This window comes from Puma concolor, chromosome C2 (genome assembly GCF_028749965.1).
Source record: "Puma concolor isolate L17-30 chromosome C2, mPumCon1.1.hap2, whole genome shotgun sequence".
NCBI classification, from domain to species: domain Eukaryota; kingdom Metazoa; phylum Chordata; class Mammalia; order Carnivora; family Felidae; genus Puma; species Puma concolor.
The window spans coordinates 86,833,068-86,858,813 of record NC_141675.1 but is presented as its reverse complement, the minus strand read 5'-3'; the positions used below and the strand labels follow the sequence as shown (position 1 = coordinate 86,858,813).

Genomic DNA, 25,746 nt, shown 5'->3' with positions numbered 1-25,746 from the left:
CACATTGCATCTGCTAAAGGAGGAGAGCATTTCAGGAAGGAACAGCTGCTGGGTAAGAGCAGGCAGACAAGTCATGTAAGACACGGTGTTGCCAGATACAATACAGAGTGCCCAGTTAAATTTGAATTTCAGATAGAAGTGAATTTTTTTTAGTCTAAGTATGTCCCCTATTTTTATTTGCTAAATATGGCAACCCTAGCAAGATAAAGACTAAAAGTGCATGTGAATGTGGTAGTTAAAGCAGGGAGCAGAAGTGGGAGGGGACTGAGAGACAATACATACGAACCAATCTTTCTAGAAATCAGTCTGTGAAGCAACGGAGTAGGGGGCAGAGTTAAGACAGGATTTTCTTTTCTTTTTTTTTAAGTTTATTTTTATTTATTTTGAGAGAGACAGAGACAGCACAAGGTGGGGAGGGGCAGAGAGAGAAGGAGAGAGAGAATCCCAGGCAGGCTCTGCGCTGGCAGCACAGAGCTCAACACGGGGCTTGAACTCACAAACGGTGAGATCATGACCTGGGCTGAAACAAGGAGTCGGAAGCTTAACCGTCTGAGCCACCCCGGGGCCCCAAGACAGGATTTTCTTAAAGTGAGCAGGCTGTATACGTCTCACCCCACCCACCTCCACTAAAACCAGAAACCACGTGAGATTCAAGACCAGGTCTTACTTGCCTTTGTAAAAGAAGTGCTGACCTGCCCAGACCCTTTCTCTTGTGCATCAGAAAATCAATAAATGGCTGCTAAGTTAAATCCTTAGACTAGGTTTCTCCGGGCCTGTCATAAAGAACTGAGATAATCAAGACATGCATCACTTTGGTCTCTGTCTGAAAATTATGACCCAAAATACTTTGGGCAAGTATAGTTCATATTTATTAGAATGATCCAGGAAATTGTCTCAGTTCTGCATTTCTATGTACTCGTAAAGGCACATCAAAGAGGCCAACCGTCCTTTCTGCCCAGCTGCTAATCCACAGTAGCAGCGCCAGCTAGGAATCTCTTAAATCCCTTGTGCCTGTCAGACTATGCAACTTTCCAGGTGGGGGAAACAGATTGTGAATATCTGGCTGAGTGGAAAACAAAATAAAGCAATGTTTGCACCAGACCTGCAGAGAAAGTTGCTCAAGAGGGCTTCTGAGGTCGGTGGGAAACTTCAGCGTCCTTCAGCCTGACCTGACGTTTGCTGCTCCAAGCACTTGGCCCCCGAACTGCCTTTCTTCCTTTACGCAGCTAAGTGAAATCCTCTTACCCCGCCAGAGGAATAAAACAGCCACAAAACTAACCGATTGAAAGGCCACTCAAGCCTGCCTTAAGTGATCCAAAGCAGGCAAGCAAATGCACAGGTGCTTTCAAAGACAGGTCTTCTGCGAGCTGGAGATACCGTGGAGTCTGCTCAGCCAGGAAGGAGGAGGGACGCTGGTAGCTCCTGCACCTGCTATGACACGGACTGGAGGCCCCAGGATACACCTGGAGGGGACAGGGCCTTGAGGATGCTTTCTGCTGTTGAAAAAAGAGAGGGAAAAATGGTTTCATGAGAAAGCTTGGATTTTGAGGTTGGATTAGACCTGGGCTCAAATCCCAGATCTACCCTACTCAAGTTTTGTAGTGTTGGGCTCCATAGTATGGAGCTTTAGGATTGGACACATTTGGATTTAATTCCTAGATGGGGCGCCTGGGTGGCTCAGTCGGTTAAGCGGCCGACTTCGGCTCGGGTCATGATCTCGCGGTCCGTGAGTTCCAGCCCCGCGTCGGGCTCTGTGCTGACAGCTCAGAGCCTGGAGCCTGTTTCAGATTCTGTGTCTCCCTCTCTCTGACCCTCCCCCATTCATGCTCTGTCTCTCTCTGTCTCAAAAATAAATAAACGTTAAAAAAAAATTTAAAAAAAATTCCTAGAGCTATGAGTGGAATACAGATAATATTCTTCAAAATGCCTTCCTTATATATTCTCTTTGCAGCCATTCTGCCATTATGGCTCTAAGAAAGAAAAAAAAAAAGATGAATGACGCCACAGGAAGGAGAACACACAGGGATGGTTGCAGTCAAACAGTGGGAGGGACAAGAAATCCTTTCACCATGGGGAGGAGGAGTGGGAAGTGAGGAGTGATGGGAAGGAGAGGGGCAAGTGGTTAGAGGGGAGGATCAGAAGCAGGGCAGATTCCAGAGCAGTAGTCTGTACCCCCTTCCTGCTGAAGAGACTCTGGGAGGAGATTGCCCTTCGAGGACCCTGCACTGACCTTGAGAGGCTCATGGGACAGAGAGAGGGCCTGAGGTGGGGCCTACCCCCTCAGCTTGTTGCTCCTCAGCCTGACTCAAAGCTCCTGAGGGCCCCCAATGGGGAATGTAGAAGGTCACTGAGAGCTGAGGCCAGCAGACTTGCCAAGGGCCTCTGTGGCAAGGGAGAAGTGACCCAAAGCAGGATGAGGAGGACTGCCCATGACACAGGGGACAGGCTGAGACCTGCTGAGCCAGCAGCCAGAAGGAGAGGGGAAGGGAACATCACATCACACCCAACCAGGCCAGGAGAACAGACCACAGGCTTCTGCAACATGGACTTTAGCTGCACATGTGAACACAGTAGGGACTTTTCCACTTAGGGCAGAGAGAACCTAGAGAAGAGAGCAGATATCTGCCTTCCTGGGAGGCAGAGGAGAGGGGCAGAACTTAGAGAGGGAGAAATAGCCTGGTAGGAAAACTTTGAACCTGGAATTACTTGAATGTTTATTCAAAAGAAACTGAGAAAACTGAAAACAAAACAAAACAAAACAAAACAAAACAAAAAAACCCACCAGTTCTCTTATTCCCATCCTCCCTCAAAAACAAAAAACCAAAAATGTCTGACAGCTGTGACTTGACTAGTTAGTGTGTGTGTGTGTGTGTGTGTGTGTGTGTGTGTGTGTGTGTGTGTTTTCCCCCAATCCTCAGTTGGGATACGGGTCTGTAGGGGACAAAATTATCAGTTATGGGGGAAAAAAAGGATTGCACCAATTTCACCTATTTGAGGTACAGTGTATACATTTACAACCACCTCCTAGATGAACTTTGTAATCTTGGGTTATCTACTTAACTTCTTTGAGCCTCAATTTCCTCATCTGCAAAATGGGGATAACACTACTTCATAAAGGTTGTTGTGTGTATTAAATGAAATGATGTGCGCGAAAGCACTGGGGAAAGAACACAACACATAGTTGTGCCCGTTAATGGCCACATAATATTATTACTTAGCTTCCATAAGCTTCATTTTCTACCTCTGTAAACTGGGGATCGCAATATCCGCCTGACAGCATAGGTATACAAATAGTGTTAATTTTTGTTTCCCCTCTGTTCCCTTCTTAAAAATGTTTATTTATTTATTTTGAGAGAGAGAGAGAGAGAGAAAGAGAGCAAGCATGAGCAAGTAGGCAAGAGGGGCAGAGGGGAGAGAGGATCTCAAGCAGGCTCCATGCTGAGAGTGGAGCCCGACTCGGGGCTTGATCCCATGACCCTGGGATCATGACCTGAGTCAAAATCAAGAGTCAACACTTAACCAACTGAGCCATCCACATGCCACTGTTCCCTTTTCTGAAGAGCTATAGTTTACCTTGTCTTCTACCTCAAATAAACACATCTTTATTCATTTAGTTAATTGAAAACGTTTTCTTGAGTTTTTGCTCTGTGTAGGTCAATCTCCTGAGGGTTCCCAAGATGATACATGTACAGTGTATATCTCCACAGCCTGCTGGTGGTGAGAGAGAGGACAATATTCTTACTTCTATCTAGTAGAAGGGAAAAATGAGGAGTGAGACACAAAAAGCACTGTGGTAACTCATAAGAGGCAATGTTGATATGCAGTTAGAAGTCAGGCAATGCTTCCTGTGTAACATGGCATTTGAACCAGACCTTGAAGAGTGAGAAATATTTAGGCATGCGGAGACTGGGGAGGGTGGTCTGGACAGAGAATTATGAAAACAAGGGTACAGTATAACGTAGGATGTGTCTTGAGGATAGAGAGGTGGTTCTGTGTGACCAGAGAGTCAGAGGCTAACAATAGGCTGGAAAGCTGGATATAGGCTTGATATGACCCATTATGCTACCTAGCTAAGAATCTCACCTCTTCGCTTTCTCATAATATTTTGTGAAAGGAAGGAGAAGAAGGAACTAAAAAAAAACTGAGCTCCAGATAGATTTGAGCATAGAGACCATTATTTGATGAATATTATCTCTAAACCTCACAGCCATGCTGGAAGGTAGATATATACAGAGGAGGAAACTGAAATTCAGAGAAGTAAAGTAACTTACACGAGGCCACACAGCTAGAAAGTGATCCACTGAGAGTCAAATCTGGGTTGGCCTGATCCAAAACTAGTGTGATAAGACAAGACCTTTAGGCCTTAACTGTTCTACTCATTTCCTTGTGAAAGCACAACTTCTTTCTAGCTCCTGTGTTGAAGGTAGTTCTGTTAACAATAAATTAGCAGGAAGGGTAGGCTGGAAGCAGTCTGAGAAATTGAGACCCAATGGGGACATGTTTTGGTTCCAGGATTCAGGGTCTTGGAAAAGCACCAGAAGAAGATGTACCTTCTCCTCCTTCAAAAGGCCCCATGGATGTTCTAGAAATCCTGAGTCCCCCAAGGAGAATAATGTCAGGGATTGAGATTCATCTTAAGAAGCTAATAGGAGGCTAAATGTAGGAAAACCCAAGATACTTCCATCTTCTATACATTTATGTACCATTTAAGTCCTAGGGGATTACATTTTGAGGTTGATCTTAAGTCAAGATATATGATAGACCCACTTTATTTGTGATAGAATGTCCAGGAGAGAAGACTCAGAAAAGCCTATCTTTTTAGCTGGAAACAACACAGCGAGACCCAAGACATTTTTTGTTTTGTACCACAAAGCTGGAGAATGAGTAAACCACATCCAACCTTGTGAGCCTTGGAAGTGAGTGAAGCTCAGAGAGGCATTTTGACTTACTCGTGGTCATACAGAGGCAGAGTCAAGATAAGAGCCCAGGCTTTGTTATCATGCTGCTCAAAGAAGAATAAACTCACTTAACCGGAGGACTAAAAATAGTTTACACTCTGTGATTGGGTTTACACGAATCATAGAATTTTTTCCACTAGAAGAGATGGTAAATATCATCTAGTCCAATTAACTTATTTTACAAATGACAATGCTGAAACTCAGAATAGGAAATTGGCTTACCTAAAGTCACAACAATTTTGGCAGTGGAACCTGGTCTAAGTCACACATTCACTGCCTGTGGTTAGTACTCTTTCCACGAATATTTAATACTATGTTTCACTGATTATCACTCCTCCCACTCCAGTACCCCCCCCAACTACCCCACCCCACATACCACATGTAGAGAGTCAAGAGCTAATCGGTTACTTCCTTACATTTATTTTTTTTAAGTTTATTAATTTATTTTGAGAGGGGGGCAGAGAGAAGGAGAGAGAAAGAATCCCAAGTAGGTTCCACGCTGTCAACGCAGAACCCTACAACGGGCTTGATTTCACGAACCATGAGATCATGACCTGAGCAGAAATCAAGAGTCCGGAGCTTAACTGAGCCACCCAGGCGCCCCAGTTACTTCCTTACATTTAGACAGGCATACCTTTCCAATTTTATGAAGGAGATGAAAATATGTCCTACTTTCAAATCAACCAGTGAGAGCAATTCCTCAGACATCTGGCACTTTGCTGGTTTAAGAGTCCCTACATTTTCTGCACAAGTCTCGGAAAGTCAAAGCAGACAGTTGGCTTCCAAACTCCATCTTGTTTTTCATGAAGCTTCCCAAATGCTAAGCAGATTTCCCGCACCCTCAGTGATGAGAATCTCCTCTCTGGCCAAAATCCTGCCCCAATTTTCCCACCCAGGGCAATATGCATGGATGGCCCCACAGTCATCTCCTGCCTGAGTAGCCAACAAGCCACCCAGACTGTTTTGCTCTCTGGAACAAAAGGCCTGGAGCCCACCTTTCTCTCAGCCTCCTTTTTCCAGGAGGAGGCCATGATGTGCTCCCATTAACTCAGGCTGAGACTGTTTCCCCTCACTTCCTGCAACGAGGGATTTCATGGAGCCCAAGAGGAAGAAATCTGGACTCTGTTCCCCCTCAGATTAGTGCTGTTCTCCCTTCTGTTCTCAAAGAATCCCCTTTTCCTAGGTCTGACATGACTTTCTTCCTCATACCGGCACAGCGAGGATCCATTTGTGTTCCTGCCCTGCATTCCAGCAGAGTCCCTTGAGCACTGTGGCTGGAAATGATTTGTATAGGGCATTTGGCCAGCCTCACTTTTAATCACTCACTTACTCACAGACAAAGGGAGTCCCGCCCTGCTCACTTGGGGAATGGAAGGGACCTCCCTCGCTTTGACAGGGTCTCACTAAGTGGTGGCATAAATAGGGATTCTAGTCTCCAGGAAAGATGTTGCAAAGAGCCTCCTTTTCCGGGGGTTAATTATGAAATCAATATCTCCTGGAGCCCCTCCCCCTTCCCTGGACTGTCTACAAAGCAGACTCTGTTCAGACAATATCCAAGTATCCATTCACCCACCGTGCTTCCTCTGCTTGGGGAGGACGCTGGGATGGAGTTGAATCTGGGGAAATGGGTAGGATTTGCTCAGGACGCTCAGGCTGGGCGGTGACATACGTCAAAGCCCGAGTGAATGAGTGATCTGCGAGTGGGGTAAGGAAGGGGGAGTCAGGGGAAGCTGGCGGGAACAGAGGCGCTTGTTGGAGGGGGAGGGAGTGATGACTAGTCAGGGTCCCCACAGAAAACAGAGGGCACACCCAGAATGGGGTAATTTGAGGAGGGTTTATTTGCAAAGGAAAGGGGACAGGGGAACCTTAAAGAACAGTGTAGTAAGGAGCCAAGGCTTTATAACCTCTGGGCGCAGAGACAGTGACCAGAACAGGAAGAGAGTCATGCAGAGCAACTGTCTTAGAAGGAACCAAGGTCTTCGGTCAAGGACACATCCAGCTTGAGGCGGCCTTGAAGGGAAGATCCAGAGGCAGATTTACAATGAAGCAGGTGACATTTTAGCTACAGGAACCCCACATTTGCACAGGCCCCTTCGCGGGCCTGAGGAAGAGCCCTAGCAATATATTCGTATGTCACATGCTTTTGTAAATTGGCAGGGGGGCGTTAAATTTTTCAAAAAAGCAGGATATTTTCTATCCCAGTTTCCCTCCACCACACACTTGGTATGTTGAGTGGCTTTGGAGTTGTCATGGGAATTTTTAGGATCTGGTTGAGGGGAGATGAGTTTGAGCTTGGTGGAGTATATCGTGGTCACTCACAGTCACTTCTGTAGATATTTAATGCATTGCTAGCTATCCTCATGTAGGAATGGCTTCCAGGGATTCTCGTACCTCCAACTCATCTGAGGTCAGGACGTGAAGACAGTAAGATGTCACACTGTAATCTGAATGTGGGTCTTTGGTGCCCAACATGGGTAGCAAAGAGAACGGTGGTTTGTAATGTGAGGAACCAGACGCTGATCTGCGGCCCATCATTAGCCTCATAAAATTTTAACTGAAGAATTCACTTCTCATTGTCAGAAATATAATGAGGCACACGCAACTATAAACACACCTTACTATTCTCTTTTCTTTTAATGTTTATTTATTTTGAGGGGGAGGCAGAGAGAGGGGGAGGGGGAGAATCCCAAGCAGGCTCCATGCTCAGCACAAAGGCTGACTGGGGGCTCAATCTCAGGACCATGAGACCATGACCTGAGCTGAAATCAAGAGTCAGAAGTGTAACGGACTAAGCCACTCAGGCACCCGCTACTATTCTCTTTTTGAATGGAATTTTACACAATAGTTTTTAGATTCCTGTGTTTGTAGCTTATAAGCATAAAAAAAAATTCAGATCATACCAAAATTAGCCATTTATTAAAAGGAAGAAAGAGGGGCGCCTGGGTGGCGCAGTCGGTTAAGCGTCCGACTTCAGCCAGGTCACGATCTCGCGGTCCGGGAGTTCGAGCCCCGCGTCAGGCTCTGGGCTGATGGCTCGGAGCCTGGAGCCTGTTTCCGATTCTGTGTCTCCCTCTCTCTCTGCCCCTCCCCCGTTCATGCTCTGTCTCTCTCTGTCGCAAAAATAAATAAACGTTGAAAAAAAAATAAAAGGAAGAAAGAAATGCAAAAAGAAGTAAAAGACCTTGGATTATTTGATAATCTTCTCTTATTATTTTTTAAGTAATCTCTACAACCAACATGGGGCTCGAACTGACCATCCCAAGATCGAGAGTCGCATGTTCTTATGACTGATCTAGCCAGGCGCCCCTCTGATAATCTTACTGATGAAGAGGAGTAAAGCATACGAACGCAATGGGAAAAGATTTCTATTTCTTGCTGCTCTGATACAAATCCCGACATCAGTGAAGACGTCTTAGATTGGGTTCCCTGGAAACTGCCTACGAAATGGAAAGTTGCATGTAGAAGGCTTACTGCAGAAAGCTCTCAGGAGATAACAATCATGAAGAAATGAAGATGGCAGTATTGGGAGAAGCCAACCAGCATATGGTCTCAGTGGATTTGATATTCCCAACAGCTGAGGGTTGGCTGTGTTGGCCCCAAGAGGGGGTCTGGGCAAAGCCCCACAGCATTCTCGACAGAAAATCACATAAAACTCATAAAACGCCATGATCATGGGGACATCAAAGACAAGCTGGTTTATAAGTGTTAGCAATTCAGAGTATTTAAGATTAGGTCCTGCACAAGAAAATTTGAAATGCCCTAAACCTTAGTTATATATGGAAGAAAATGATAGAGGCCTTCCCAAATTGGGCAGCAATCTCAAATTTTACATGATATTGCAAACAACAAGTGGTGAAACTGAAATAATTCTACATTACCAATGATTTAAAAAAAATAAAATTCAATCAAACCTACTAGAGGGAAGAGTGGATTATATTTCTATACTGTGTCTAGAAAATTATGTTACAAAATTGTCATATGAAGAGGCAAAGGGTATGCCGCCAAAAAATATAGGGAAAAATATTATAGAGACTTTCCAAGCAATTAAGAAAATTATTGTCAGGGCACCTGGGTGGCTCAGTCGGTTAAGCGTCCAACTTTGGCTCAGGTCATGATCTCGTGGTTCGTGGGTTCGAGCCCCGCATCAGGTTCTGTGCTGACAGCTCAGAGCCTGGAGCCTGCTTTAGATTCTGTGTCTCCCTCTCTTTCTGCCCCATCTCCTGCTTGCACTCTGTCTCTCTCTGTCTCTCAAAAAGAATAAACTTTAAAAAAAAAAAAAAAAGAAAAATATTGTCATTTTTCTGCATTTAGTGATATCTTTGGTATTTTTAAGCTGTTTAGAATTTGCAATTTGTTGTGAATTCTTTTCTCATTCTCAATAGATATTCACTTTTGTAGCTAACGTTTTATTCATTATTTTGGACCAATACAATTGCAAGCTTTAGTCTCATAAAGCCAGAATCACACTGAGACCCAAAGGGAAGAGCACCCTGACTTCACACTCTTCCCTCCTTTAGGTACCCTTCGGGAGCTTCCTAATAGCTGAACCCAGCAGAATACTGAGGCTTCTGTAGGCCAGCCTCTGCAGCAGGGAGTGGGATGGAGGAGGGTGGCCCAAACTGAAGACAGCAGCCACCGCTAAGTAGTATGGAACCAAATTATGGAAGCCTTGAATGCCAAACTCAGCTTGCATTTTATACATAGAGAAATAAAATGTGAATGACATAAAGACAAAAGTATATATTGAAGGAACCTTTAAGCTGGGGTTGTAAAATGCATCTGTCATTCACCACTTACCAGCAGCCCACCTGAGGCAAGGTCCTGCACCCACGTACAGCCGGTAAGAGCTGTCTGCACCTTTTCTTCTCTTCTGTGTCCTGGGATGGTCTGTGCCCCCAAGCAAGCCATAGGGGAGGCCAGTGAAGAGCAGTAGGAAGGCCAGGGGCAGAGCGCCACCACCAGGGACGTGATCCTTAACCAGAGGCTGCGGTTACGCCTTTCCTTCTTTCAGCAGCCCTTCCATCCTGAGTCCTGTCCTGTTTATGTCCACCCTTCCTCTGCAATGTGGCTGAGGCCTTCTGGTATCTGCCTCACCCGGTCAGCCCCACACACAGAATCAGCTGGGTGTCTCGCCTCGGAGAGTATGAGCCCGAGTTTGAGGTGGGGATGTCAGAACCAAATTCCTCTGTTAGCTCCTCCGTGACCTTCCTGGGTAATTGAAATCTTGGCATCATTTCCTGGATCTTTTCTGCTCTGCTGAGATCCCAAGAGATTCCAGAATGACTCTCCCTTTTCTTGTCTCATTCCAAGTGCTCTCCTGTACCAATCTCTCCAACACTTTGTCCTCCAGCCAGAAATGAGGACTCCAAAATCTGCTATCCCCAGCCAGCTGGCCTTCCTGAGATCTTCTTGTCCAACTTACTCTTTTATCCGACACACTTCTGCTTGAGTATCCCCAAATACTTCCCAGGCAATGCATTCAAAAGCATTAAATCCTGGCAATTCTTCCTTCATACTATTGCTCAGGTCTGTTCTTTCCTCTTCTTTCTCCCTGTCACTCCCTTAGTAGGCTCTGATCGCCTCTGGTCCAGACCATTGTAACCACCTGTTGTAATCCACCTGCACACAGGGCCATAGTGAGATCCCTATAACTGATCACGTCACTCCTGTCCTCAAAAATCTTCTATGGCTCCCCACCCTTTGTAAATTGAACCCAAATCTCTCGGCCTGGCTACCTTTATTTTATAATCGAGCATGTATGTGACATTACAGTTATTTTTAAATACATAATCATGTAGGGGCGCCTGGGTGGCTCAGTTGGTTGAGCATCCGACTTCGGCCAAGGTCATGATCTCGCAGTTTGGGAGTTCGAGCCCCGCGTTGGGCTCTGTGCTGACAGCTCAGAGCCTGGAGCCTGTTTTAGATTCTGTGTCTCCCTCTCTCGCTGCCCCTCCCCAGCTCACACTCTGTCCCCCTCTCTGTCTCAGAAATAAACATTAAAAAAATTTAAATACATAATTATGTCTGTATTTCTTGCTCCAGACAACCTCTTTCCCTCCCACAATTAGACAGTGAAATTCATCGGCATTCAGAAAGCGCTAGCTAAACCTAGCTAAACTTGCTAAGGTTTCCCTTTCCAACTTTATCACCCACTACTTGCCCCTACTCCCCCACTACCCTTAGGCTACTGAACTCAAGTGCTCGCTGTTCTCCTGCCTCTCCTGACCAAGTATGACCTCACCTGTACTTGTACATATAGGTCCCCCATTAGGGGTCTTTTCTAGCCCAGTGGCTACTCCTTCCCAACCTCTGTCAAGTGTATTTGGGCCCTTGTGTATGTGTGTGTGCACGCCCACACACACACACACACACACACACACACACACACACACACACTGCTTTCACCATGAGACCTTGTTGCTTCTTTCTCCTCCCCTCTTCCCTCCCCAGGAACTAATCTCCTCTCAGAACTCCTTCAGCACTGGTTTGAATGCCTCCTATGGCTTGGATCATATTCTGCTGACATATTTCACATACTGGTTTATAAGCCTTATCGCCTCTACCAGACAGAAAATGCCTGTGGGACTTAGCTGTATATGATTCATTTTTTTCTCCCCAACAGCAACTGGCCTACAGTAGGCATTTATGAACGGATTAAGGGACACATCTGCCCTACTTCGTGTTATGAGTAAACTTACTTTTTTATTTTATTTTATTTTTTTAAACATTTCTTTTTTCAACGTTTATTTATTTTTGGGACAGAGAGAGACAGAGCATGAACGGGGGAGGGGCAGAGAGAGAGGGAGACACAGAATCGGAAACAGGCTCCAGGCTCCGAGCCATCAGCCCAGAGCCCGACGCGGGGCTCGAACTCACGGACCGCGAGATCGTGACCTGGCTGAAGTCGGACGCTTAACCGACTGCGCCACCCGGGCGCCCCAGTAAACTTATTTTTTTAATTACACATATACCATTCACGAGTACTCTTTTATTGTAAAAACTCAAACAATATAGATGAAACTAAAATTCCCTTTGCTTGTCTCTAACCCCAATCTCCTTCCCATTGACATACTTATACAATAAAGGTATAATACAGTTTTGTGGGATTTTTCTGCAACAGTGACATACTATATAAATGATTCTGCAGCTTGCTTCTCTCACTCTACAATATGTCAAAAATATCTTTTCATCTCTCTTTACGTTAGGTATATGGTAACTCATTCTTTTTAATGGCTGCAAGATGCCATAGTTTGGGTGTGTGACAGCTTATTCAACCATTCCCCTATTAATGGGTATTTACATTATTGCCAATGCTTTCTGTGGGCATGCCTCCTTGCACACATGCGCTTTCTTCTAGAATAAGGATGAAGAAAAGAATGTCTGAGTCAAAAGAAATGCACTTTTACAATTGTATTAGATTCAAGCCAAAAATACTGTATTAGATATTGTCAATTTGACTTCTAATTTATACGCCCCCAAACCTCTCTTCTTCTCCTCTTTGGCCAACCTGATGAGAGAAAAATGCATTGTGTTATAATAAGGTATATTTCCCCCATTTACTCTAAGTGGTAGCATCATTTTATGGGTGTATTGACCATTTGGCTTTCCCCTTCTGTGAACTGTACATATCTTTTGCCCATTGTTGCACTGGGCAGCTTTCTTTTTCTTGCTGTCTTATAGGATACCTTTACAAACTCTGGATATTAGTTCTTTGTTTATTATGAAAAAAACATATGTTGTAAATGTTTTCTCTGGATCTGTTGTTTGCCTTTTAATTTTCTTGAGGGCACCTCATTTGCTACAGATATTTTCTTTATCCAACTTTGATTTTTTCTGAATACATATGAGCCCCAACACTATGAAATATTTATCCATTCTCTAATGATGTGAAGTACCTCTTCTACCAGATAGTAAATTTTCCTATCTGTATGGATCTGTGCCTAGACTTAAATTTTTTCTTTGTCACTTTAAGGTGTATTTTTTCTAAATGACATTAAGATAGATTTGAGGGTTTTTTTTTTCTAGCACAATCTACAGAATCTGGGTTTTTAAAAAAAAATTTTTTTTAATGTTTATTTATTTTTGAGACAGAGGGAGACAGAGCACGAGTGGGGGAGGGGCAGAGAGAGAGAGGGATACACAGAAAATGAAACAGGCTGCAAGCTCCGAGCTGTCAGCACAGAGCCCGATGCAGGGCTCGAATCCACGAACCGTGAGATCACGACCTGAACCGAAGTCGGACGCTCAACCAACTGAGCCACCCAGGCGCCCCTATAGATTCTGTTTTTTATTTTTATTTATTTATTTTTTAAGATTTAATTTTGTTAAGTTTATTTATTTTGAGGGTGAAGAAATGGATTCTGGGAGCAGCTGAATGTGTCTCCTTTCCCTCCATACAACTCCTGCTCCCACCCATCACCTTTTCTGGGCCAAGCAGCTGGAGAAAACAAGATGGGTCGTTGAAGCAGGGTTGTTCTCTCCCTAAGAGAGCCTGGGAGGAGATTCTGAAGGAAGCCTGACTCTGGCCACATGTACTCAGTCAAGTCCACACACCCTCTAGCCTCCCCCTGCCCCCAGGAAGCAAAGGAGGAACCCAACTGGTGAGCTGAGGATGTGACATCTTTGGTACCTTGAGACCCAGGAGCAGAGAGTTCCTTCTGCTGCCTCAACAGGGGACTGTCCACCTGTCTGTCTGCTCTTACAGGAGCCTCCTCCAGAACCACCGGCTTTCCAGCCACTGAGCCACAGGATCAGGCAAAGAAAGGAAACAACATACCCAAGCAACCTATAGCCACAAGGAGAGGAACATACCAAATATCCAGGACAGCTTTCTAAAGAACCACCAGAGGAGACAGATGATAACTTTCACAACAAAAATAACATAAAAAGCCCAACGAAGACATCCTGAAACTGAAAAGCATGCTTTTTTCTAGGCCAAAAAAGAAAAAAAAAGAGATGAATAATTTAAGGGGAAAAAAAAAGGTAGAGATGAGATTGAATTAATGGCCTAGAAGATAAAGAGGGAGAAATATCACTGACCTCAGAGAAAAATACAAAGAAATTGGAATCATGATGAGATTTTAAGGGCAGATCTAGGATATGTATCATGGGACTGAGTCCTGCAGAACAAGAGAAGATGGGGGAATGACATCTACAGATTCTTGGGGTCAAGAACAGCAGCCCAACAGCCCTATACCTAGCCAAGTTGTCATTCACCCACAAGAGCAGAATATATGTATGTATATATATTCCAATGTATATGTATATATATTTCAGTACATATTTACATATATACATATGGCTGGTTGCCAAGATAAACAGAAGTCATATAGACTACATTTTAGCAATTGGTGGTTTCCATAACGTAAATCTTATAGAGAATTTTCTACTTACTTAGTCTTCTAGAAAGAAGGCAGTATGTATGTATGTATATTGAAATATGTATGTATGTATGTATATTGAAATATACATACATACATATTTACAAATATGCATCGATTAAAAAATTATAAGACTCTCTGAAGAAAATCATTTTTAAAGTACTCCAATCAAAATCAAATGAATTATAATAGAGAAGAAAGGAAACAGGATGATCAGTAAACCATGTTTATATATACAAATACACACATGTATATACATGCTTACCTATGTATATACCCATATATATGTATATGTGTGCATAGATACATACAGATATATATATATATATACATATATATATCTGATATATACATATCTCAAATATAAATAGACAATAATAGACTGTCTGAAAATGTGAATGCTGAATAAGGATTCTTAAAATAGAGGTGCAAAGGAAATGCTAATAAGATCTAGAAAGAAAAGTACTGTGCAATCTCAGCAAAACCTAGGAGTTGGGGCAGGGCATGCAGAGTAATAGCGTCCTAAAGTCTCTTGGGGTAAGGAGAAGAAAACTGGGAAAGGAAGAGTATTCTAAATATCTCATTGGTGGCGGAAAAAAGCATCTAAGTGGGAGAGATAATAAGGGAATAGAGTATCTAAGTGGGAGAAAAAATACCTCATTTTCCAATAATAGTATTTCTATACTAGTAAGGCAGAAGAGCACCGGAAAGGGAAGGGGGAGATAACCATTAATGAGATGGAAAGAGCACAGAGAACTCCCACATTAGCAAGGGTGGAATGTAATAGCAATTTGAGCAAACTAGCAAAATTAAAGGAAAAGAAAAAGAAAAGGAACTATCACAAGCATAAGGAATCAAATCAGGTATAATAGTTGTTAGGCTAAGTGCAAGTGAACTGAATTCCGTGTTTAAAAAAATAGAATCTATTGGGGTCCCTGTGTGGCTCAGTCGGTGGAGTGTCCGAATCCTGCTTTTGGCTCAGGTCGCGATTGTGCACTTCATGAGTTTGAGCCCCACATTGGGCTCTAGGCTGACAGTGCAGAGCCTGCTTGGGATTCTCTCTCTCTCTCTCTTTCTCTCGGCCCCTTCCCTGCTCACTCTCTCACTCTCTCAGGAGTTGTATGGAGGGAAAGGAGACACATTCAGCTGCTCCCAGAATCCATTTCTTCACTAGCATCATATTCCAATTTGTTCCCTGGCAAGGCCATCTTTCCCATGTCCTGCTGCTTCTCTTTGTCACATTTACCAGGGCTCTTCCTTTGCATATCCTCTTCCTGATAAATATTAGAATCAGCCTGTTGTTCCTCAGAAAAGCTCCTTTTTGGCTTTTTGGAAAGATGGAATTAAATAAAGAAAAGATGGACACGACTCCAAGATTACATCTTCCCATCCAGGAACAAGGCAACCATTAATTCGAGACCTCTTTTATATCCTTTAGTAAAGCTTTATCGTATTTTTAATGTAGACTTTGCACATTTTTTAAGTTTATTACTAGATTTTAAAATAAGTTCTCTGTTGCTATTGAATATGAAACATGTTTAGCTTTTTGTTATAGAAAATTCCAAGCGCGGGGGCGCTTGGGTGGCTCAGTCAGTTAAGCATCTGACTTGGCTCAGCTCATGATCTCACATTTTGTGGGTTCGAGCCCCACGTTGGGCTCCGTGCTGACAGCTCAGAGCCTGGAGCCTGCTTTGGATTCTGTGTCTCCCTCTCTCTCTGCTCCTCCCCTACTTTCACTCTGTGTCTCAAAAATAAATAAACATTGAAAAAAAAAAGCAACAGACCACAAAAATGACAGTACATATGAATGGGAAGTGTAGCAGTTTGCTAGGGTTGCAGAGCCTGACATGGGGCTGGAACCCATGAAAGGTGAGATCATGACCTGAGCCAAAGTCAGATGCTTAACTGACTGAGCCACTGAGGCAGCCCTGTGCTTGGAATTTTCTGTAACTATATAACTTGACAATTTTTAATTGTGGTAAAATGTACAACATAAAGTTTATCCTCTTAACAATTTTGTTTAATGTTTATTTATTTTTGAGAGAGAGAGAGAGAGAATAGGGGAAGGGCAGAGAGAGAGGGAGACACGGAACCTGAAGCAGACTCCAAGCTCTGAGCGGTCAGCCCAGAGCCTGACGCGGGGCTCGAACCCACAAACTGCGAGGTCATGACCCAAGTCAAAGTTAGCAGCTTAACCGACTGAGCCACCCAGGTGTCCCCACCCTCTTAACAATTTTAAGTGCACAGTTCAGTCGTACATTCACGGTGTTCTACAGCCAATCTCAAGAGCTCTTTCAATCTTGCAAAAGTGAAACTCTTGACCCACGAAACAACTCCCCATCTCCCTTTCCCCCCAGCTCCTGGGAGCCACCACCCTACCTTCTGTCTCTGTGAATGTGACTACTATAGGTGCCTCTTGTAAGTAAAATCAGGTGGTATTCGTCTTTTCGTGTCTGGCTTATTTCACTTAGCGTAATGTCCTCAAGCTTCATCCACGTTGCAGCGTGTGCCAGGATCTCCTTCTCTTCCAAGGCCGAATATGATTCCATTGTGTGTATATCCCACATTTCATTATTCCATTCACTTGTCAGTAGACACGTGGGTTGCTTCCTCCTTTTGACTTTTGGGAATGATGTTCTCAACCAGCGTTAACAATTATCCGCTCAGAGACAGTCCTGTTTCATCTATAATCCCACCACGTTCTCCTTCTGTATTATTTTGAAGCAAATCTGAATGGAGTATTTTACAAACTATATTTTCGATTTGGTTGAAGATTCTTCCCAGGGAAAATCAGAGCCTGGAAACTGGTACTATTTCACCCCAAATAGCTTAAATCTGTTTGGCATAAAGATGAAGTACAGACGATGTGGGAAAGCTGCCACAGAAAGGGTGGATGAGGAAGGAGAAGTAGGTCAGAGTGGCTAAGGCTTATCACGTGGACACGAACTGCTGCTCTTCCTTACTGTCACCCTCTTCTTTAAACCTTCAAGCCCCCAGGCCCCTGAAGCAGGGAGGATTCCAGAGCTCACAGACCACTGCAACCTTCCTGGTTTGGGGGGCCTCAGAGAAGGCTCTGCAAATCTCCATCCATTTGCCCATGGCCGGGGTGTTTTGCTTTGGCAGTGCTAGGGCTGCAGTCAAGCTACGCCTTGAACTCTCTGAAACTGCCTTGGGAGCCAAGGTCTATTCCTGGAGAAGAGATTAGTAGAAATTCCTCAGGAAGAAATTGGCTGCCTGTGAATGCCAAGAGGCGTCACAACTAGATAACCTACCCACAAAGAAGGGTTCTGATGGTCATATCACTTTAAAATTGTACTGAACGCTGCGGTATGGCAATTTAAGTAAACTAGACTTGGACTCTGTTGAGTCTTCCTCCAGGGCAGACCCTCTCTGCTGGGACTTACCTTAGGGGTGTGGTACCCCTTTGCCCTTGTTACCTTGAGAAGTGGGACCTTGTGCTAAGGGAACATGGCAGTAACCATTCAGTAAGGGCTTGCGTTTATCTTCCCAATAGCCTTGGAGAAAACAAACACAGTAATTCTTGCCGTCCCTTAAAGGCCCTTTACTTACGAGGGATCATAAGTTTTCTCTTCTAAACCCCATCAACATCATAAATATCCCTTTATTCTCCCATGGACAGTTCAAACTTGGGCTAGTTTACATCCAAAGGAAATAATTGTTGCTACAGAAAATCACTGGGTCTCTTCCCAGCCAGGCCAGTTGCCCTGACTTCTTTCCCACTCCACCGGACTGAGATTTCTCTCTGCCCTCGTGTGGAGCATCAGTAAGTGAGGGTTAGTCCAGGGTTTGACCTTGAACATTGCCTAACAGAAGCCAAAGCCTATTTGCCCCCCAAACAATTAGCAAGTATGTGTCTTGAGCTGGTGACATGAAGTTGCTCTTGGGTTTCAGCGTCGCAGCATCCTGCCCTATAGACTTGGGTTCTGTCTCATTCTTCCACCAACTTTCTGATAAACGTGGTCCTATTGCTTCTCCTCCTTTGACCTCAGTTTTCCAGTAAAATCAGGGGACTGAACTGGATGGTAACAAAGGACCCTTCTGGCTCCAAGTCTGTGAAAAAAGTCACAAAACCTGGGAATGAGAAGCACCCATGTGGCTCCAGGCCCTAACTCGGAGACTCTTTAAGACCACCAGGGCTAAAGATAGAGCTGAGAGGGAAGTGGAAGCTCCTGGCGGGGCTTCCTAAGATGCCACCACTCTGGAAGGTGTTTGGACACGTATGAACAGGAGACTGGAATGCCTGGAATAGCAAATGAGCTGATCCAGCCTGGGGTGGTGCTGGGCTGGGCTACCTCGGTCAGACAGATTTGTCCCTGACATTGCATTGATGGAGTCAGGACACCACCAAGTTTAGGTGGCTGCAGACTCGAGGCCCGAGGTGGACTTGGGGCCATAACAGCAAAGAATCCTTTTACGTCGCGCAAAAAGACAGGTGCGGATGTCAACGAGCACCCAGGATCAAGAGAGGACTGCAGGATTCAGAACCCGAGGAAGAGCCTGACAGCAGCTGCAAGAAGGAATGTCCAGAAGCAAACAATGAAGGCTCTCCACATATTCTAAAGCAGTGGTTCCTCAAGCTTTAACACATAGCAGGAATTCCTTTAGGGCTTGTCCAAACTCAAGAGTGCTGGTCATCCCGCTAGAGTTTGTGATTCAGTTGGTCCCGGGTGGGGATTGATAATTTGCACTCTAACAATTTTCCAGGGTGCTGATGCTGCAGGTCTAGGGGGCACCCTTTGAGAATGACTTCAGTGAAGAGATTGGGAGGAGATGTCATGGGGAGCTGGGGATGGTGAAGAGCTCAGCTAGCAGTTCTGTCCTTTACCAGATGTGTGCAAGCCACATTGCCTGTCCAAGCCTGTTTCTTCGTTTGTAAAATGGGACTGATGATACATGAGGAGGAAAGGGTTGATCCATGCAGATCACGTGGCATGGTTTCTGGCACAAAGTAAACACTCCATAAATGTTAGCTATTTGTGCCTCTCAGTGTGGTTGCTGATGAGTGTAAAGCCTCTTGGCACATGAAACGTGCTCCATAGTGCTAGTTTATGTGTAGGGAGCTTATGCTCAGATACAAGTAAGAGAAACCAACTAGAGTGGTTTGAACAATGGAGGGATCTTTTCCTTCCTGTAACAAGAAGCCCAGAGGTGACTAGTCCAGGGCCTCTTGGGACCCAGGGTTTCTACTCTCTGGGTGCCTGATTTGCCTGGGGGGTGTGGCTTTGTCCTCCTGGTTACAGGACGCCTGCTGTACCTCCAGTCCTCGTGCCATCTCACGTGACCGTCCCTAGCTGCCACAAAGGCTGGAGGTTAGGCAAAATTTTAGATTTCTAGACTCTATTCTGCAGATGGCGAGGAAAAGGAGGTTGGGGCACCTGGTGGCTCAGTCCGTTGGGCAACTGACTGGCTCAGGTCATAATCTTGCGGTTCATGGGTTCCAGCCCTGAGTCAGGCTCTGTGCTGATAGCTCGAAGCCTGGAGCCTGATTTGGATTCTGTCTCTGTCTCTTTCTGCCCCTCCCCTGCTCGTGCTCTGTTCCTCTTTCTCAAAAGTAAACATTAAACAAAATTTAAGAAACAAAAGAAAAAGAAGTTGAGGCATCCAACCAAGGTAGCTGCCATTTGATGGTTAAAAGCTTGAAGAGAATGGCGCGTTCAGTGAGCCATGGGAGTTTGAAGCCCACAGTTCATCCTACATGCCCTTAATTGACTGGTGTGTGTGTGTGTGTGTGTGTGTGTGTGTGTGTGCGCGCGCGCGCGCGCGTGTGTGTGTGTGTGTGTGTGTGTGTGAGATTGGGAGAGAGACTGAGAAAGAGAGAGAGAAGGGGAGGGGACTTAGGTATTATCTCATTCTTGTTTCATAGGATAGTTGGTGAGCAGGACTTTTGCTCCTCACCTCTTCTCCATCTCATGTCCACCCTCACAGCCTAGGAGCTTCCCCAGATTCATGATTTTCTAGACTGGTCGCTAGACCAGACACTGTCTCCGCATTGGAGAAATACTGTGCACAAGGCATATTTGTAGCCCAGCCCCCATACAGCTTACAGTCTAGCAAGAAAGACATTAAAAATCGAAATTAAAAGGCATTAAAATCATGTTTTAAAGACCCTGAATAAGAACTTGTCCCTAAAATTGAACCGAATATGGTTTATACAATCAAAAAAGTGAGTCAACTTGCCATCAGACTTCCTCCCAGAATCCCTTTTAGGAACCCTTAGTTCTGAATGCTCAGCACCTAGTGGGCCCTCAAAAAACGCTTGTTGACTGTCCACTGGCACTCCCTCTTCGAGCACCTATCTGCCCTTTTTTCCCAGAGTTATTATTAAGCTCCTTTGGGTCAGAGGGCTTGGCTGGCTTCTATCTGCATCCTCAGTGCCTAGGGCAGCACTGGCACACAGGAGGAAGTCAGGAGACATTTGCGGAATGGAACGGAATCAACTTTATGTCATCAATAAAGACTGCCACATTGGTAACTGGACCCGGATCCACGTTGGGTGTAATACTCTCGGGGTTACTGCTGTCTGATTAGAGACATAAGTTCTTTCAAAGCCCATAAACTTTTTTTGTGTGAAGCCACAGCCTCATCCTGGCACATGTTTGTCCCCATGAGGTCACTGAGGGGAGAGATTAACTCCAAGGGCCTGGGCGGGCTTAAATATCCCTGAGGGTGTATGGCATCTTATGCCAGCTGGCTTCCTCTCAAGCTGCCCACTCGGCCTTCTCATTTGCAGAGGCAATCACAGTGAATGGAGGTTGCCTCCCCACTGGAAGAAGTAATGGGGAGTCCACAGATAGATGGATCAAATGTGTTTTTTTTTTTTAACCTTCTGTGTCTGAAGTTCTCTCTGACCAGAGAACTCTAAGGCGCACCCAGGCCACTGAATCGCTGCTGACGAGGAGGAGCTACATTTGGGAGGAAGTCTCCAGGCTTCTACCTTCTACCTTCTCTTAGACTCCGAGGTCAAGTCCAGTAGAAAAATTGTTCTGCCACAATAATGAGAATAATATCAGTTTTATCCTGATCCAAAGGGAAGAAAAAATAATAGAATTTTATCGATGGGAAGTTTTCTTCCATGCACTTTTTCTTAAGCTTTTAGTGTCTGGTTTTTAGTTTTTGTTTTCTACCACTGGTAAGATGAAGGCACAGCGAGTGGGAATATTTTTCAGAGCTCCACAGACATCGCTGTGGGCCTTTGCTACCTGGACTAATTGGAAACAGCATTGCTCCTGGACATGCTCAGAAGCCACCTGCTGCCTGGAAGGAAGGGAAGGGAGGTCAGCTTGACCTGATGCTTAATTGTGCCCAAATGTTTCTCTGTTCTGATCCACCCACAGAAAGGACACTCAGATATGAAAAAAAAAACATCTCCGCTTGACTAAAAATTTTCTTTGGAGTCTGACAGTTCTAATCTTAACGGTTCTACCCACTTGTTATAACTTTGGGCAAGTTTCTTAATCTCTCTGAGCCTCAGTCTCTTCTATAAAATGGAGGGATGATTACTTACCTAGAATCTTTGGTAGGATTGACTAAGATATCGTATGAAGAGTGCCTGATAGTACCCCTAATCCAAGGCAAATGGGCATTATTACGACTCAGGTTGCTGGGTGACTATTTGACGCGTGTGTATGTGTGTGTGTGTGTGTGTGTGTGTGTGTGTGTGTGTGTGTAACTTAGCTACAGGTGTGCATAGTTAGAAGCCCTGGCTCCAGCTATCTTTTCTTTTTTAAAAAAAATTTTTTTTAATATTTATTTTTGAGAGACAGACAGAGCGTGAGCAGGGGAGGGGCAGAGAGAGAGGGAGACACAGACTCCGAACCAGGCTCCAGGCTCCCAGCTGTCAGCACAGAGCCCGACGTGGGGCTCAAACCCACAAACCACAAGATCATGACCTGAGCCGAAGTTGGACGCTTAACCGACTGAGCCACCCAGGCGCCCTGCCAGCTGTCTTTTCAAAAGCTTGCAGGTTATGGGGCCCTGCATTGTTTTACCTCTCAAAGTCTCATTAATTCTTTCTCCATTTTTCAGCCCCAGCTTTGCTCCCTCCCACTCAGAGAAAGCAGAACCCTGTGGTTTTCCCTCTGGCGTTTTGTTCGGACGCTGGTCTCTACAGGTCTTTCCTGCCACTTGGAAGGACCAAAGAACACAAGGAAGGAGCACGAGGAGGCCTTGGAGGGAGACATGGGGCTTCACGGGCCGAGCGGACACAGCAGCAGGCCTCCTTGCTCCTCCCTGCGGGGAGAGCACATGTGTGCCGCCGCTCTGCAGGCCCCACGCCCGCTGCCCCACACCGCGCCACACGGCCTTCTCGCCCTGACGCTGGCCTCACATGGCCAGCGGCACATTTTAGCAACACTGTTGCACCGGTGTTTCACGGACCTAGCCCAGTAGCCCCCCTTGCCCTGTCCCAGGGGGCCCCTGCGAGGGCTTCAGTCCTTCCTGTTGGCCGTTTTGTCGGAACACCTTAACTCCAGAATGAGAGACAGAAACGGTGAAGGCTGGTCGGAGGGAGGCTGAGAGAGAGACAGAGACAGAGACGGAGAGTCGAGGAGACACGGTCTAAAACAGACACACAGAGAGACAGAGGGACAAAGAGGTATGAGAGGCAGGGAGAGAGAGCGAGCAAGCAGAGACTGAGACACTCAGAGACAGACACTGAGAGGTAGAGAGAGACACAGAGACAGAGAGGCACACAGTGAGACAAAGATACAGAGACACAGGGAGAGGGAATGACAGAAATGTGGGGAAAGCCACAGAGAGGCCACTGGGAGATGGGAAGACAGAACTGTAGCAAGAAGAAAGAGCTATAGACAGACAGGAGAGGGAGAGAAAACAGCGTAGAGGGAAATGACGCTAGAGAAAGAAGCCAGACTCAGGGGAGGCAGGGAGGCAGGAAGGCAGGACAGGACGAGCAGCCGCTTTGCTGGAAATGTGAGCGGCTGGCACCCAGCAGCCTTCACACCAAAGTGGTTTCGCAGCTCTGAGCAGCCCGCTGAGAGTCATGTGCAGATGACATGCTTCAGACGGAGGGCTGGGCCGACCAGCGGGGACAGCTGGGCTTCGGCTGTGGTTTGCAGGGGCCAACACTTCAGCCGATGGGCTGGGGCTGCGGGCGAGGCCTGGGAGCTCAGGGCGCTCTCCCCACAGCTCCCCATGGGACCTCGACCAGGACCCTGGGCCCCGCGTGCCAGGGATGGTGCGGCTGACGGACAGGAGTGTGTCTGCATACATCTGCTAGCCAGGAGCCTGCAAGAGACGTGCGGCCTGCACCCTGCAGCTTCTGGGCCGGCCCTGGCTGTGGGTGCAGGCCCTCGTCATCTCGGGAATGCAGGGAGCCGCCAGCCCATTTCCTATGCAAACTCCTCCCCGCCAGGCGAGAACAGGTCCACATAAGCATACTCTTTCCAGTCTGCTGGGGAAATGGCTCCTGTTACACAGAGAGGATTTAATAATTCAAGTCAGCCATTGCATAGTGGGGCAAAGTCAGGGAAAATGCTTCACCTAGGAAATCTGGTTGGTTTCAGCATGGAAACTCCCAGAGGCCCCCAGAGACAGGGACTCTGGGCGGGGGAATCACCCCCAAGCACCTGAGATACTAAGAGATTATTTGGAGGCCCTGTTCCCAGAGCCTCTGGCTCGCTTCTGCCTCATCCTCACTCCCTGACCTGCCCTGTGCTCCCCTCTCTCCTACTCCCCTTCATGCTCCCGAGGACTACCGAGGCTTCTCTTCCTCCACGCTTGCTCTCCTTCCCTCCCAGTGTTTGCCCACCGCTACCACCTCAGACTTCAGGGGCCGGTCTTCGTCCCCGGGACCCTATTGCAGGTGGCCAGCTCTGATGCTGGGCAGACCCATACCCGACAAGGGCATCAGGGATTGCCTCAAGGTTCCGGGGGATGTGCGACCATCTCTCTGTTGGAAAGGAAGGTGATACCTAAAAAAAATGCTGCCCCTAGGTCCCTAGGAACTCAAAGCCGAAGATGCAATTTAAAAAACCCAACAGAGACATCAAAGCCCACCTATGGATTAGAAAACTGAGCTCGGTAAACCTGCAAGATCATTGCGTTCCTGTGCCTGCCCTCACAAACCACATGACTCAACAGGGGTTTGAAGCAGCTCAGTATGGTCAGTTCACCAAAGCCTGAGGCCTGTGTGGGGCCTCGGTGTAGTGTTACACAGGGTCAAATGCACCCTGGGGACAGTCAGGGAGCTGGCACAGCATGTGAATTTGTCAGTAGGCTGGCTGCGAGCCCTCATCAATACCAGCCGTCATACTTTCTATTTCCATTGTTCTTTAGTTTCCAAAGCACTTTTCCTGCTCATTATCATATTGCGTTCTCCCCACAATCCTTACAAGGAAGGGAGTCTTCCTCTTTGGTATAGAAAGTGGAGACTGGAAAGGTGTATAATTTCCTCAAGTGAATAGTGCCAGAGCCTTAGCCCGCCTTAGATCTTCTGGGTTCAAATTTCACAGGGCATTTCCACTCTGTTCGGCTGCTTTTATGGTAAGACACTGTCCAGCCCCTGCCAGCATCCTATTCTCCTGTCTTTTATTTCCTCCTGAAAAAGAAAAGCCAAAATGGCAGAGAAGGTCTTGCCTGTTATTCCTCAGGGCGTTAGACGGTCCTAGAACCCCAAAGAAAACTTCCAGCCTGGGGGCTGGTTTCCTTTGCAAGACCTCCCAGTCTTTCCCCTGGGTACGCACAGGCCACCCAGCCCTGCACCTGGGCCAGAAAAAGGCACAAATGCTGGGCTCCAGGGTGGCACAAGGACGCACCTGGGGGACAAGGAGAACTTGTTGGGTCTTGTAACTGGCTATTGCTGACCTACAAGAAAGCTACTTCTTTGAGGTATGTGTCTTAGATCTAGCCCTTTGTTGATATCTGATTAATACTGATACAGAAAGCGCATTGGCCCTTTAGAGTCTCTAAAGCATAGAGAGGTTAGGCAACGCACATGTTCCTCTCTTCTTGCTGTTCCATAGCTCCTCGGTCACCCTACCAGTCAAATCTTACTCACTTATTCATTTATTCATTTATCCATCCATTCAAGTAACACTTCTTGAATGCTGAAGCTAGGGCCTCGTGTTGGAATTTACTGTTCATGACCCAGAGATAGGTAAGAGGCGTACTCTGCCCTCTGAGACTTCACAGTCCATTTGACAAAAGTAGGTGGGTAGTTGGAGGACGAAGAGGCCCCAGAAAAGGAGACCTCATTTTGATGTCTGTGTCTTGCCCCCTCAAAAGGGATCCAGTGAACTCAGCAGGGACGCTGAATGCCACAGCAGGAACTTCAGGGAATAAAAATAGGGTCTAGAGGCTGATGCGCAGCAGAGCAATGCACAACCTGTGCAACTGTTCACGAGAACCCTGGTGCTGATCCAAGCAAGGTA

General features: G+C 46.0%; 1 long non-coding RNA gene across 2 annotated transcripts in view; it reads right to left on the bottom strand.

Moving 5' to 3' along the window:
• Positions 1–332: 332 nt before the first annotated feature.
• The window catches only part of LOC147577390 (uncharacterized), a 125,111-nt gene continuing 99,697 nt past the window's right edge, over positions 333–25,746 (bottom strand). Inside the window, exon 4 of one of the 2 annotated variants that reach the window (XR_015255816.1) lies at positions 333–1,496. This is a non-coding gene — a long non-coding RNA (uncharacterized LOC147577390). The remainder of the gene's footprint in view (positions 1,497–25,746) is intronic. The other variant, XR_015255817.1, reaches the window with a different exon arrangement.